This window comes from Pistacia vera, unplaced genomic scaffold (assembly GCF_008641045.1).
Source record: "Pistacia vera cultivar Batoury unplaced genomic scaffold, PisVer_v2 Contig947, whole genome shotgun sequence".
Classification (NCBI taxonomy): Eukaryota; Viridiplantae; Streptophyta; class Magnoliopsida; order Sapindales; family Anacardiaceae; genus Pistacia; species Pistacia vera.
Window position 1 is genome coordinate 296,120 of NW_022196831.1, and position 16,473 is coordinate 312,592.

Sequence of the window (16,473 nt, forward strand, 5' to 3'; positions counted from 1 at the left end):
CGAAGATTCTTCTTCGCCCCGGCGAAGCTTGGTACACTCAAATTCTTCTATTTTCAACCAAAATTCGGCACATTCAACATGACATTCAATCAAACAATAATAACAAAAACCAACTCGATTAAGGGCGAAAGAGGAACAATAACAACGTACCTCAAGCGGGGCGTTACATAAGGGGTGGTTAATGGCGCTACCATCGGGAACTATCACAACATGGAATGATCTAGCACAGAAGTTCCTAACCAAATTCTTTCCACCAGCAAAATCAGGAAACTGAGAAATGATATCACATCATTTCTACAAGATGAATCCGAGTCTGTATGAGGCTTGGGAGAGGTACAAGAAATTAATAAGGAAATGTCCACACCATGGGTTGCCATTTTGGCTTCAAGTCCAAACATCTACAATGGACTAATGGGTAATATGCAAACCATGGTGGATGCAGCATCGGGAGGAGCCTTGCAGAATAAGACACCAGATGAGGCTTATGAGTTGCTTGAGGTTTTGGCAAGCAACAACTATCAAAGACCAAATGAGAGAGTGATATCAAGAAACTACGGGTCTTCATGAAGTTGATGCCTTCACAGCCATCTCAGCCCAACTCACACCACTTCAAAAACAATTGGGAAGTATGCAGGTAAATTCTATTCAAAGCTCAACTAACTTGTGATTTTTGGGGCAGTACCATGTGAGCAGCGAGTGTCGTGGAACACATTTATTTCGTCATCTCATCATTTGACAAGTAAACTACTTGGCAGGAAATCAGAGGCAACCAAACAACCCGTATGCCAACATATACAATCCGGAGTGGAGAAATCATCCAAATCTGGCTTGGGGCAATCAGAACCAGCAAAGTAATCAATGGAACCAAAGAACATTGCCAAATAACCAACCAGGGGTGAATAATCAACCGGGAGATCCAAGAGTGACAAAGTTGGAGGACATGTTTGGGAAATTCATGCAAGAGACCACGGTTTTATGAATGAGACGAAGATGAATTTCAGAAATCAAGGGGCGTCCATTCGAATCTTGAGGTACAGATGGCCAATTGCCAAGAAGCTAAATAAGACCGTAGGGTTCCTTACCAAGCAACATAATGACTAACCCACGTGAGCACAAATGCCATAATTTTGAGGAGTGGGATAGTTTTGGAAGAAGTTGAATAAGCTGGAAGGAGAATTTGAAAAGAAGTTGATGAAGAGATTGTAGTTGATGAGAAACCAAGCGATTTGGAGAAGAGAACAAGAAGAATGAAGAAAGGCAAAAGAGAGAGAAAATTGCCATTCCCCGAGATACCACCAGAGTTGGCACATCACACTCTACCCGTGCCTTTTCCTTAGAGACTGAAGAAAAAGAATCAGGATAAGCAGTTTTCAAAATTTATTGAAATATTAAAAAATTGCATATTAACATTCCTTTTGCGATGCATTGCAGCAGATGCCGAGCTACGCAAGTTCCTTAAGGAAATCCTATCAAACAAAAGAAAGCTAGAAGATAAGGAAACGGTGATGCTTATGAGGTGTGCAGCGCCATTCTCCAAAAGAGTTACCCCCGAAGCTCAAAGATCAGGGAGTTTTACTATTCCTTGCATTAAAGAAGATATTACTTTTGATCGTGTTTTATGTGATTTAAGTGCTAGTATTATTTAATGCCCTTTTCTGTTTTCAGGAGATTGGGAATTGGTGAAGTGAAGCCAACGACCATTGTCGTTAAACTCGCGGATAGGTCCATAAAACATCCGAGGGGATAGTGGAAGATGTGTTGGTGAAGGTGGATAGATAATTTTTTCGGCAGATTTTGTTGTTCTGGATATGGAAGAGGATAAGGAAATTCCTCTTATTTTAGGCCGACCATTCTTGGCCCACGGGAGAGCACTTATAGATGTGCAAGAAGGAAAGTTACTGTTGAGAGTTCAAGATGAAACGTAACTTTCATGTCTTTAAGGTGAGGAAGTTTCCATCCGAATCGGATTCGTGCTTTAGTGTCGATGTGGTGGATAAATTGGTTGTGAATCTATTGAGAAAACATCCCACAATTCCCTCTAGAAACGTGTATAGCCAAATCAAAAAAGTAGAGGTAGATGAGTCAGCGGTATGAATGTGCTAGTTGTTAGAAGCACTTCAACCGATTGATGGAGTGAAGATCTAGAATTTGAGGAGTTTGACTTTAAAAAGAGAAGGAAAAGGAAAAAACAAAGAAACCTCCAAAGCTTGAGTTGAAACACCTTTACCTTCTCACCTCAAATATGTATATCTTAGGGACTCATAAACCTTCCCGATGATCTTAGTTCAGGTTTGAGTAAATTGGAGGAAGAGCGGTTGATTAGGGTGTTGAGGAACATAGACTAGCAATTGGATGGACTATTTCGAACATTAGAGGCATCTTGCCATCGCTAAGATACTCATGGAGGATGATATTAAGCCTAGGGTGCAACCACAGCAGAGATTGAATCCTTCCATGAAGGAAGTGGTGAGAAGTGGTGAAACTCCTAGATGCGGGATTATTTATCCTATTTCCGACAGTCCATGGTGAGCCAGTGTTTCGAAGAAGGGAGGTATCACGGTAGTAAGGAATGAAAGTACCGAATTGATACCAACTAGGATGTTGACGGGCTAGAGAGTGTACATGATTACCGAAAATTGAATGAGGCAACAAGAAAGATCATTTTCCACTACCTTCAATTGATCAGATGTTGGAAAGGTTGGCAGGACATGCCTATTACGTTTCCTGGATGGGTATTTAGGTACAACCAGATTGCCATCGCTCCTAAGAATCAAGAGAAGACGACTTTAACTGTCCCTATGGCACCTTTTGCTTACCAAAGGATGCCCTTTGGGTTATGCAATGCACCAGCAACATTTCAGAGATGCATGATGTCGATCTTTGGAGACATGGTGGAACGGTTCATAGAAGTCTTCATGGATGACTTTTAATTTTTGGTTCGTCTTTTGATAGTTGTTCTATAATCTTTCTCTTGTTTTAAAGCGATGTAAAGAGACAAACTTGGTGCTCAATTGAAAGAAGTGTCACTTCATGGTCTAGGAGGGAATAGTGCTCGACCATAGATTTCAAAGAGGAATAGGAGTTGATCGAGCAAAGACAGAAGTGTTAGAGAAGCTACCACCACCATCAAATGTTAAAGTAGTCCAAAGTTTCTTGGGGCATATGGGGTTTTACAGACGATTCATCAGATTTTTCTAAGATTTCTAAACCCCTTTGCAATTTTTTGAATAAAGATGTTGTGTTTGATTTTAATGATGAATATGCATGCCTTTCTAACTCTTAAAAATTATTAGTTTCTTCACCCATTATTGTAGTTCCCATTAGGGAATGCCATTTAAATTGATGTGTGATGCAGTGATTTTGCTTTAGGGGTAGTGTTAGGACAGCGGAAAAACAAAGTGTTGCATGAATTCAATAGGCTAGCAAAACACTGATTGATGCACAATTGAACTACACACCACCACTGAAAAGAATTTTTGGCTGTGGTTTTTGCTTTTGACAAGTTTCGTTCACGATTTTTAGGTACAAAGGTGATCGTCTACACGGACCATTCAGCACTTAGGCACTTATTGGCAAAGCAAGAAGCGAAACCTCGACTGATAAGATGGATCCTATTGCTTCAAGAATTTGAGTTAGAAATTCGAAATAAGAAGGGGTCGGAAAATGTGGTGGCTGATCACTTGTCAAGGATTGAGAGACCAATCCAGGAAAATGAAGAGGAAAGTCCAATTACAGAAACATTTCCGGATGAGAAGTTGATGAAAGTGGATGAAGCACCATGGTATACAGATTTTGCCAATTATTTGTCATCGAGGGTGCTCCCTAGTGGTATGACTTTCCAACAAAAGAGAAAATTCTTCTCTGATTTGAAGTACTACTTTTGGGAAGAGCCATTTCTGTACAGACACTGTGCTAATCAAGTGATACGGAGATGTATCCCGGAGGAGGAGATGGAAAGCATTCTATGACATTGTCACGAGAGGAAGTGGGTGGCCATTTTGGAGGAGCTAGGACAGCAGCCAAGGTTCTTTAATCGGGGTTTTATTGGCCAACCCTCTTTAAGGATTCTTTCCGGATGATTCAGGAGTGCGACCAGTGTCAACGGAGTGGTAATATTTCAAAAAGAGATGAGATGCCATTGAACAACATCCTGGTGGTTGAGCTTTTTGATGTGTGGAGGATTGATTTCATGGGTGCCTTCCCAAATTCTTTTAGGAACACATATATCTTAGTAGTGGTGGATTACGTGTCGAAATGGGTAAAAGCAGTTGCATTGCCAACTAATGATGCTAGGGTAGTGATTAAGTTTTTGAGAAAGCATATTTTCTCAAGGTTTAGGGTACCAGGGGCAATTATTAGTTATGGAGGATCCCACTTTTGCAATAGGCAATTTGATGCACTGTTGGGTAAGTATGGAGTGACACATAGAGTTGCAACACCTTACCATCCACAAATGAGCAGGCAAGTGGAACTGTCTAATAGAGAACTTAAGGGCATTTTAGAAAAGACAGTTAATGCATCTAGGAAGGATTGGTCATGGAAATTGGATGATGCATTATGGGCCTACCGAACTGCGTTTAAGAATCCAATTGGTATTGCCCTATTTAGGATGGTTTATGGGAAAGCATGTCACTTACCAGTGGAACTCGAGCATAAAGCATACTAGGCAGTCAAGCAGCGAAATATGGATTTAAGAGTTGCTGGGGAGGAAAGAATGCTGACTTTGAACGAACTCGATGAGTTCCGTCCCAAAGCATATGAAAATGCTCGAATTTACAAGGAGAAGACAAAAAGGTGGCATGACAAGCATATCAGGAAGAAGAATTTTGAAGTGGGGCAAAGAGTGTTGTTGTTCAATTCTAGACTTAGGCTATTCCCCAGAAAACTTAGGTCTAGATGGTCCGACCATTCACAGTTACAAGAATTCACTCATCTGGAGCAGTGGAAGTTATACATGAAGAAAAGGGCACTTTTACAGTCAATGGACAGAGATTGAAGCCATACATTGATGGGGTGATGAGTTGCAAGTCCATCCTGATCCGGCTTGACATCTCGACTTGAGGAATTGAGAGAGTCGAGCGTTCGACTATAAACAAGCACTCCTTGGGAGGCAACCCAAGTGTTATTATTTATTTTTCTTTATTGATTTGTTTGTAGTTGTTTAGTTTTGTTTGATGTTGTGATTGAATTTTAATTGATGTGTTTTTGTTTTGTTGTAATTCACGTGAAATTGGGAATCAAGGAAGAATACTGAAAATTCCAGTTTTCACCGCAAGGAAGCTTTTTCTTCACTGCAGCGAAGCAATTTTTGACAATTTAGAAGGCGAAAAGTTCCAGACTTCACCGCGACGCTGTACTCTCGATAAGTTTTCACCGCGGCGAACGAATTTGATGAAATTTGATTAAGGGAACTTCGCCGTGGCGAAGATAGTTTGTCGCCGCGCCGTTGTGGCCTTTGTAATTTTTCACTGTGCCGAAGTAGTTTTCTTTGTCGCGGCGAGACCTAGGTTTTGAATTTAGGGTTTATGAACGAAGAACCTCGCCGTGGTGAAGCTTGTTCTTGGCCGCGCCGAAGAAGGTTTTATATAAATACTCACTTTTGTTTTTCATTTTCACGCAATTGCTGAAACTCATTTCAAAGAAAAAATTTTCAAACTTCAATCCAGAGCCTCCCCAACGATTTCCAAACAAAATTCTCACTCCTTAACCTTCCTAAACACTAAACCAATGCATTTCAACACAAATTTTTGCGAAAAGTCACAAAATTTTTTTGAGTTCAATGATTTGGGCGTTTTGCATTCTAGGTTGATTTTGGCTCAATTGGTGGCAAGTACTCCTTACTTTGGGTAAGATTTCACATTCTCTAAGCTTGTTTCTAAAAAATTTCGAGTTCTAATTTGTGGATCTGAAATTTGTGGATTGTTGGTGGATTTGCGAATTTTTGGTGATTGTGCCTTTGATTTTGTTTGAGGAAGGATTGTGTGTGTGTTGTGTGATATTGAAGAGTGTGGGCTTTCAATTTTGAAGTGTTTGGGTGATTGTGGAAAAATTGTAGTTTGGGGGTTGAAGTGAAACTTTTTGGAAGTGTTGTCAATTTTCTTTTTTCAGGTTTGAATTGGTTGGCGTAAGACACTTAGGTTTGAATTTTTGAGTGCATTGTTGAGTTGAAATATAGTTTTAAAGAAACTGCCGCTCAAAGTCAAGGTACCATCCAAAGGCAAAGGGAAAGGAAAGAAAGTAGATAATCGGTTTGTAAGTGACAAAGCTCGGCAAAACTATGAGGTAGCGGCAAAAAGGAAATACAAGGGATTTATCCCTGAGCGTGGACTGATTGCAACCGAAGCTGATGAGTGGAGTTAAGGGAGAAAGTGGGAGAATTTTATGGATGAACCCGAACATGCGACTGTGGAACCACTGGTGAGAGAGTTTTTTGCCAACCTCCCTGAATGTGATGAGGGGGTTGTCTTTGTAAGGGGTATTGATGTGATTTTCATGGCAAAGGTTATCAATGATTTCTATGGCCTACCTCAGATTGACAAGGATGAATATGAGGAGTTTAGGAGTTCACAGAAAAATGATGAGGTGATTCTTAGGACCATAGTGAAACCAGATGCCTCGTAGGATATTTCAAAGAAAGGCAAGAAAACCATTAAGGGTACTAGTTTAACACCAGTGGCTCGGTTGTGGCAGTATTTTATTTTAGCCAGGATGATGTCGAAGACGCACTATAGCATAGTGACGTATGATAAGGCAATCTTGTTATATTCTATTGCCACAGGAAAGAGAATGGACGTGGGGAACATCATTCTGATGAGTATTCAACTTGCAGCCAAACCAGGGCAAGGCAGTCTTTCGTTCCCACAACTCATTACAGAGTTGTGCATAAAGCACAAATCGAGGTATAGGCTGATGAGCCACTGATCCATGTTGCCCCAGTTCTCGACACAGCCTACTTTTACAAACATCTTGCGCATCAACCAGAAGCAGGGCCCAGATCAGGCACCAAGAGAAGGAGAACCACAGAAGCGGCCACCGCATCCGGTTCAACAGTCCTAATGAGAGAAATGATGTAGAAAATAATGAGTCTGATGAAAAGAATGGAGCGACTTCAGGATTGGCTGGCAGAGCAGGCAAAAAAGACACATGAGCTGCAAATTCGCTGTTGCGACAACGTTGGGATTAATACTTCAGAACATCAGTGGGCTGAATGGGACTCAAATGAGTGGATGGGCTCAGAAACAGAAGAAGATGACGCTGAGGAAGACGAGGAAGCCGAAGAATGAGTACCTGAGCACCTGTTTTAGTTTCGTTATTTTTTATTTGTTTTAGTTGTTTCTATTTTTCTTTTACTTTGAACATTGAACTCAGTTGATAATTTTGTTTGGGATTGTGTTAGTTGTTTTAGTTGTTTCAATTTTTGTTTTAAATTCTAGTTGATGTCAAGACGAGATTAGGGTTGTAATACTTTCATATTAGTCAATGGATTTTTCTAACATAGTGGACACCTCAGTTTTCAATTGTTTTTACAGAATGTGGATGATGAAAAAGCTAAGGACTGGGTATGCACACTATTTAGTAGAACTTCAACTTCACAGATTAATCAGGGAACTATCTCGCACCTTTTTCTATTTTTATTTCTATTCCTAATTGTGCATAGTGTGACATTGAGGACAATGTCATCTTTAGTTTGCAGGTAGGAAAAAATTTTGGAAAATTTTTTGAATTGTGTTTAAGTTACATTTGTGTTTTTTTTTTTTTTTGTGTTGGCCAATGATGAATTGCATAATTCCATGATGAGACTAGGATTGTTGGGTTTTTATTATTAGAAAGTGTTAAACATTGCTTCGAGTTTATGTTGATGGACTGAATTTAGCTAGAAGTTTATTGAGTGGTTCAACCACCATTTTCACTTTTAGCAAGTAGAAGACAAAAAGGTGGCATGACAAGCATATCAGGAAGAAGAATTTTGAAGTGGGGCAAAGAGTGTTGTTGTTCAATTCTAGACTTAGGCTATTCCCTGGAAAACTTAAGTCTAGATGGTCCGACCATTCACAATTACAAGAATTCACTCATCCGGAGTAGTGGAAGTTACACATGAAGAAAAGGGGACTTTTACAGTCAATGGACAGAGATTGAAGCCATACATTGAAGGGCTGATGAGTTGCAAGTCCATCCCGATCCGACTTGACATCCCGACTTGAGGAATTGAGAGAGTCGAGCTTTCGACTATAAACAAGCGCTCCTTAGGAGGCAACCTAAGTGTTATTATTTATTTTTCTTCATTGATTTGTTTGTAGTTGTTTAGTTTTGTTTGATGTTATGATTGAATTTTAATTGATGTGTTTTGTTTTGTTGTGTTTCACGTGAAATTGGGAATCAAGGAAGAAAACTGAAAATTCCAGTTTTCGCCACGGCGAAGCAATTTTTGACAATTTAGAAGGTGAAAAGTTCCAGACTTCGCCGTGGCAACAGTTGTTCTTCGTCGCGGCATTGTACTCTCGGTAAGTTTTCGCTGCGGCGAACGAATTTGGTGAAATTTGATTAAGGGAACTTCACCGTGGCGAAGATAGTTTGTCGTCGCGGCGTTATGGCCTTGGTAATTTTTCGCCGTGGCGAAGTAGTTTTCTTCGCCGCAACGAGACCTGGGTTTTGAATTTAGGGTTTATGAACGAAGAATCTCACCGTGGCGAAGCTTGTTCTTCGCCACGCCGAAGACGGTTTTATATAAATACTCACCTTTGTTTTTCATTTTCACGCAACTGCTGAAACCCATTTCAGAGAAAAAAATTTCAAACTTCAATCCAAAGCCTCCCCAACAATTTCCAAACAAAATTTCCGACTCCTTAACCTTCCTAAACACCAACCTAACGCATTTTAACACAAATTTTTGCGAAAAGTCACGAAATTTTTTTTAGTTCAACGATTTGAGGGTTTTGCATTCTAGGTTGATTTTGGCTCAATTGGTGGCAAGCACTCCTTACTTTGGGTAAGATTTCACATTCTCTAAGATTGTTTCTCAAAAATTTCGAGTTTTAATTTGTGGATTTGAAATTTGTGGATTGTTGGTGGATTTGCGAATTTTTGGTGATTGTGCCTTTGATTTTGTTTGAGGAAGGATTGTGTGTGTTGTGTGATATTGAGGAGTGTGGGCTTTCAATTTTGAAGTGTTTGGGTGATTGTGGAAAAATTGTAGTTTGGGGGTTGAAGTGCAACTTTTTGGAAGTGTTATCAATTTTCTTTTTTCAGGTTTGAATTGGTTGGCGTAGGACACTTAGGTTTGAATTTTTGAGTGCATTGTTGAGTTGAAATATAGTTTTAGAGAAAATGCCGCTCAAAGTCAAGGTACCATCCAAGGGCAAAGGGAAAGGAAAGAAAGTAGACGATCGGTTTGTAAGTGACAAAGCTCGGCAAAACTATGAGGCAGCAGCAAAAAGGAAAAACAAGGGATTTATCCCTGAGCGTGGATTGATTACAACCGAAGCTGATGAGTGGAGTCAAGGGAGAAAGTGGGAGGATTTTATGGATGAACCCGAACATGCGGCTGTGGAACCACTGGTGAGAGAGTTTTTTACCAACCTCCCTGAATGTGATGAGGGTGTTGTCTTTGTAAGGGTTATTGATGTGATTTTCACGGCAAAGGTCATCAATGATTTCTATCGCCTACCTCAGATTGACAAGGATGAATATGAGGATTTTAGGAGGACACAGAAAAATGATGAGGTGATTCTTAGGACCATAGCGAAACCAGATGCCTCGTGGGATATTTCAAAGAAGGGCAAGAAAACCATTAAGGGTACTAGTTTAACACCAGTGGCTCGGTTGTGGCAGTATTTTGTTTCAGCTAGGATGATGCCGGAGACGCACTACAGTACAATGATGTATGATAAGGCAATCTTGTTATATTCTATTGCCACAGGAAAGAGAATAGACGTGGGGAACATAATTCTGATGAGTATTCAACTTGCAGCCAAACCAGGGCAAGGCAGTTTTTTGTTCCCACAACTCATTACAGAGTTGTGCACTAAAGCACAAATCGAGGTATAGGCTAATGAGCCACTAATCCATGCTGCCCCAGTTCTCGACACAGCCTACTTCTGCAAACATCTTGCATATTAACCAGAAGCAGGGCCCAGATCAGGCACTAAGAGAAAGAGAACCACAGAAGCGGCCATTACTTCTAGTTCAACAGTTCCAGTGAGAGAAATGATGCAGAAAATGATGGGTCTGATGAAAAGAATGGAGCGACGTCAGGATTGGCTAGCAGAGCAAGCCAAGAAGACATATGAGCTGCAAATTCTCTGTTGCGACAACGTCGGGATTAATACTTCAGAACATCAGTGGGCTGAATGGGACTCAAATGAGTGGGTGGGCTCAGAAACAGAAGAAGATGACGCTGAGGAAGACGAGGAAGCCCGAAGAATGAGTACATGAGCACCTGTTTTAGTTTCGTTATTTTTTATTTGTTTTAGTTATTTCTGTTTTTCTTTTACTTTGAACATTGAACTCAGTTGATAATTTTGTTTGGGATTGTGTTAGTTGTTTCAATTTTTGTTTTAAATTCTAGTTGATGTAAAGACGAGATTAGGGTTGTAATACTTTCATATTAGTTAGTGAATTTTTCTAACATAGTGGACAGCTCAGTTTTCAATTGTTTTTACAGAATGTGGATGATGAAAAAGCTAAGGACTGGGTATGCACACTGTTGAGCGGAACTTCAACTTCACAAATTAATCAGGGAACTATCTCGCACCTTTTTCTATTTTTATTTCTATTCCTAATTGTGCATAGTGTGACATTGAGGACAATGTCATCTTTAGTTTGCNGTGCATGTATGAGTATGATTATTTGTTATCTTGAGATAAGTTTGTAGATGGTAGAGAATGACATGTTAACATTCCATATTGCATTATTGTATCCAAACATGTGAATTTAGAAAGAATAATAAGCATGAGCCCATCTACATGCATACATACTCATAAGAGCATTAAATAGCATTAAAGAAAAAATAGAAAGAAATGAGAAATATTAAAGAAGTTCCAAATCTGAAATTTCATTTAAAGAAGTGTAAAAAAATAAAAGAAGAGAAGGTTGTTGCGATAGAGAACCCGTGAGTGACATAGCCCCGCATGCACGCCACCTTTAGTGAGCAGCCTCAGAATTAGAAAGAAGAATTGTACAGTCCGTTAGAAGTGCATGTGGATGAGAACTGTACCTAGAATTAGAGAATACACTCACACGACTAGGGTTCCAAATCCATGCCTCAACTGAGTCCGATCGGCAAGAAAGAAAGAATAGAAATGAAAATGAAGAAAGAAAAGAAAGAAATAAAGAATAGAAAAGAAAAGAAGGACTAGAAAAGAAAGAAAGAAAGAAAGGAATACAGAGAAAAGAAACAGAAAACAGAATAAGAAAAATAGAAAAAAAAGAAAAGAAAATGCACATCCTATGCATTTTTGCATTTGCATCATACCTGTGCATAATACCATGCCTACTAGCATGAGTAGTGAGAAAGTTAGAAATTGAGAAAGAACAGAGAAAGAATAGTGAAAGAATAGTGAAAGTACAGAAAAGAATAGAAAAGTGTGATGTAAGGAAAGAAATTCAGAATTTAAGCAAAGGAGAGAGAAGGGTAATTTAGCGGGTTTACTTACTGAGCAATTAGTGCTCACCCCTTGTTTTCAATGTTTTTGCAAGAAGTAAGTGAGATTCGATCGCTTGGAATGTCAAGAAGCGGAAGGGTTTGGCAACACTATCGAGTGATGTTTTGTGACTTTATTATATTATGTAAAGATTTGTATATAAAGAAAAGTAGTTATGGGCCCATTATTTTATACTCATCTACATGTATATTTTCTTATATATATTTAGTGAGTTTTATTGTTATTTTACGAGTATACTGGCTAGAGAGAGAAAGTATTACACATAACTTGAAAATTGTTAGTTATATAATCGTTTCAATAGCAACATGTTTTACTAATTGAGGAGGAATATATTTTAGTTAGTTTTTGTGTTAACATTTATACTTTAATTTATTATTATTGACAATTAAATTTATTCAAATTATTTGTAAGTGTAGACCGGGGTTTTTTTACTTATTTATAGGTGTTAAATCGGTTTGTTTTTACCGATCTTAAACCGGTTTATTAGTTTGTCTAGGGTTTTACTTTTTTGTTTTTCATTCATTCACTTTCATTGTTAATACTGTTCTCTCTTTGAAGATTGTTTTGGCTGCGTCTGGTGCTGCTGTTGCAATTTACTTTGAAGATGCTATAGTGTTTGTCTTTTTCTTTTATTGTTTTCTTTTGTTTGTTTTTTCTTGTCTAGTGGAAAGACCCGCACAAGAAATTGTTTTGACACCATATTGTTTGAATAATTAGATGTTTCACCCGCATGGACATAGCTTGATGGTGAACTGTAATAGCACTCTACTACTCAAAAGCTTATAATGAAATACATATAAATAACATAAGAAATTGGGCCCAAAATTTTCTTTTATTATATATATATATATATTCTTTACAACATATACATTTTTACGCAAAATATAACATATACAAAAGTCATCAAAAACATAAGGGACAGTGTAACCGCTCCTTCTCGAACGCCACATCCATCCGACAGTGTCCTCACCTAGGTCCTGCAAAACATGGAAAAAAACAGGGTGGACACTAAAATAATGCTCAGTAATAAATCCTCTACTCATGCTCCCCGTACTCTTTCTCTCTAATTCTTTCCTTACAACTCCTCGTTCAATTTCTCTTTAGTACTTCTCTCTTTTTTTTTCTCTTCTTGCTCTTTCTCTTAGTACCTCTTTTCTATTACCTCTTTAGCAAGTCACGACCCATCTTACCGGGGCACGGGCGGGACTCGCTCCCACTCTACGTGACTCATTCTCATTCTAGCCGATCGAACTCGGTTATGCATGGATTCGACCCTGGCATGTGATATATAATCTCTCTCTCTCGGGTACTCGGTATAGCCCTCATCCGCATGCACTCTCACGGGCTACACATTCTCTATCTGATACTCATGCGCGCTCTCTCAATGCGGTGTACATGCGGGAATACTCTACCCATTACTCACGCGGGTTCCCCATCGCACAACCTACTCTATTCTCTTTCTCTAACTCTAAGGAACTTATACTCAATCTCTACTAAATCTCAAGCTACTTCTCAAGTGTATAAACAAAGGTGTAGAGCTAGCTCATGCTCCCTAATGCACTAATGAAATGCCAACTACAGATTTCCTCAAAACCGTCATTCTGCACAGGTCACACTAAAAAGACCATAACTTTCGTTATACACCCTGATTATTACGGTTGGTCTCGTTTTAAATCTTAGAAACAGGGCTACATCTTTAATGTTTTGGTCTCAGCCCGTTCAAACCGTAAATGCCCAAAAATTACTTAGAAAGTTACGACAGTGCCAGGCAGATTTCACTTAAGCATTTCATCAAACAACTCATGTGCATATAAACACTCTACTAAAATTACTACTATACTTCATTCTCTAGCCATCCAAAATGGGGGAAACTCCCTCTAACAACCATAATTCCCTGTCAAGAAAAGCACTTCCAAAATTTTACACCACATCTCTCAAACTTCATCTCAAGTTTCATTTCTCAATACACATTAAACACTTCTATACATGGAATCTATCCAACAACTACAAAATGGCTACTCATCTCAACTCAATTTTCTCATCAATCATACTACATACTGATCATGCATACATCTCTACCACAAAAGCTTCAAAACTCAAGTTGGTGGATTTACTTACCTTGTGCAAAGATGACTTCTTTAGCACTTTTCCTTCCCTTTGTGTGTCTTGCCTCCTCTCTACAACTCAAAACAACCACAAGGACACAGCAACAACCAAATAAGATTTCACTACAATTATAAGAAACTCACATCTAAAGCATGAATCCTTACCTTAGGATGCTTTAGATGAAATCTCTACTCAAAACCCTCTTAAATCCCTTAGAATCTGGAAGATTGGATGGAGAAATTGAGAGAAAATGGGCAAATGGAAGAGGCGGTGGAATGAGAATAAAGGGGTTCTCTACACTTAACCCTTTTTTAGTTCATATTAAGCATCCTTTCCCATTTTGCCCTTGTTCTTCCTTGAAAATTCCATCTATATCCTTTTATTCTTACAAATCCACCCCCTCCAACACAATCTCACTAAATTCCTTTCATTTTACTCCCCACTTTTCCTACTATATAGTAGAATGGTCATTGTGCCCCAAAAGAAGAATTCTCTAGAAACTCAAAAAACCTTGTCTTAGGCTCGCGCCGCGGCGAAGGATGATGGCCATAGCGGCTAGAACTTTTGTAACTTGGTCGAGAAACGGAAACCTCGGAATCAAATAAACTGTGAGATCTTTCTGTTTTTAGTGTAAATTCATGTTTGAGTATTGATTGTTATTCTGTGCATATTTCATGATTGATTCATTTAATTACTATTACTAGTGTATTATTTGTTGAAATCTACTGCAGTTTGATATCAAATCCGTAATTGTTTGATCCCTCTAACTGTGAAGCAATTAGGTTAATAATTGCTGCTCAGGATTTATAATCTTAAGAAGAACATTCAACTAAATTAAATACAACCGCTTGTGTTTGTGTTGTTTAGCTTCATCGATTTCTCTAATTCTTAAGGCTGCCATTAGATTAAATCTTGAGCGCTTGTCTAGGGTTGTTTAGGGGTAAGATATTATAGGATCGCTTGTTTCTGAATAATTACAATTAAGGAGAGATAGGAAATTAGTTCCAACGTTGAATATCACTGTGTGAATTGATTATCTTTGCATCAATGATCAGTTGTAAGTATCCGATGGTGGCTATTGACAGAGACCAAGTTCGTCATTTTGATTGAATTCGAATTAAATTGTTTTTGTTTTGCTGAGATTGTTTTCTGTTTTTAACAAACCCCCAGCCTTTTTCACATCAAAGAAAATTCGGCTAGACACTCTTCGTGGGATCGACCCTTGCTTACCCTATTTACAGTTCAGTAGTTAGGTTCGGAAGGTTTTAATTCTGGGTGCCTACGACAGCACGCCAAACACCTTACCATCCACAAACAGGCGGGCAAGTGGAACTGTCTAATAGAGAACTAAAGGCATTTTATAAAAGACAGTTAATGCATCTGGGAAGGATTGGTCACGGAAATTGGATGATTCATTATGGGCCTACCGAACTGCATTTAAGAATCCAATTGGTATGGCCCTATTTAAGATGTTTTATGGAAAGCATGTCACTTACCGTGGAACTCGAGCATAAACATACTGGGCATCAAGCACTAAATATGGATTTAAGAGTTCCTGGGGAGGAAGGATGCTAACTTTGAACGAACTCGATGAGTTCCATCTCGAAGCATATGAAAATGCTCGAATTTACAAGTAGAAGACAAAGGTGGCATGACAAGCTATCAGGAAGAAGAATTTTGAAGTGGGGCAAAGAGTGTTGTTGTTCAATTCTAGACTTAGGCTATCCCTGGAAAACTTAAGTCTAGATGGTCCGACCATCATCACATTACAAGAATTCACTCATCCGGAGTAGTGGAAGTTACACATGAAGAAAAGGGGACTTTTACGTCAATGGACAGAGATTGAAGCCATACATTGAAGGCTGATGAGTTGCAAGTCCATCCCGATCCGACCTTGACATCCCGACTTGAGGAATTGAGAGAGTCGGAGCTTTCACTATAACGCGCCTTAGGAGGCAACCTAAGTGTTATTATTTATTTTTCTTCATTGATTTGTTTGTAGTTGTTTAGTTTTGTTTGATGTTATGATTGAATTTTAATTGATGTGTTTTGTTTTGTTGTTTTTCACGTGAAATTGGGAATCAAGAAGAAAACTGAAAATTCCAGTTTTCGCCACGGCGAAGAATTTTTGACAATTTAGAAGGTGAAAAGTTCCAGACTTCGCCGTGGCAACATTGTTCTTCGTCGCGGCATTGTACTCTCGGTAAGTTTTCGCTGCGGCGAACGAATTTGGTGAAATTTGATTAAGGGAACTTCACCGTGGCGAAGATAGTTTGTCGTCGCGCGTTATGGCCTTGGTAATTTTTCGCCGTGGCGAAGTATTTTTCTCGCCGCAACGAGACCTGGGTTTTGAATTTAGGGTTTATGAACAAGAATCTCACCGTGGCGAAGCTTGTTCTTCGCCACGCCGAAGACGGTTTTATATAAATACTCACCTTTGTTTTTCATTTTCACGCAACTGCTGAAACCCATTTCAGAGAAAAAATTTCAAACTCAATCCAAGCCTCCCCAACAATTTCCAACAAAATTTCCGACTCCTTAACCTTCCTAAACACCAACCTAACGCATTTTAACACAAATTTTTGCGAAAAGTCACGAAATTTTTTTTAGTTCAACGATTTGAGGGTTTTGCATTCTAGTTGATTTTGGCTCAATTGGTGGCAAGCACTCCTTACTTTGGGTAAGATTTCACATTCTCTAAGTTGTT

At 39.0% G+C, this 16,473-nt stretch overlaps 1 non-coding gene across 1 annotated transcript; it reads right to left on the reverse strand.

The window, feature by feature from the left end:
- Positions 1–267: 267 nt before the first annotated feature.
- LOC116120813 lies at positions 268–372 on the reverse strand. Its single transcript, XR_004126607.1, has one exon. It is a non-coding gene; the product is annotated as a small nucleolar RNA R71 (small nucleolar RNA).
- Between the last annotated feature and the right edge of the window lie 16,101 nt (positions 373–16,473).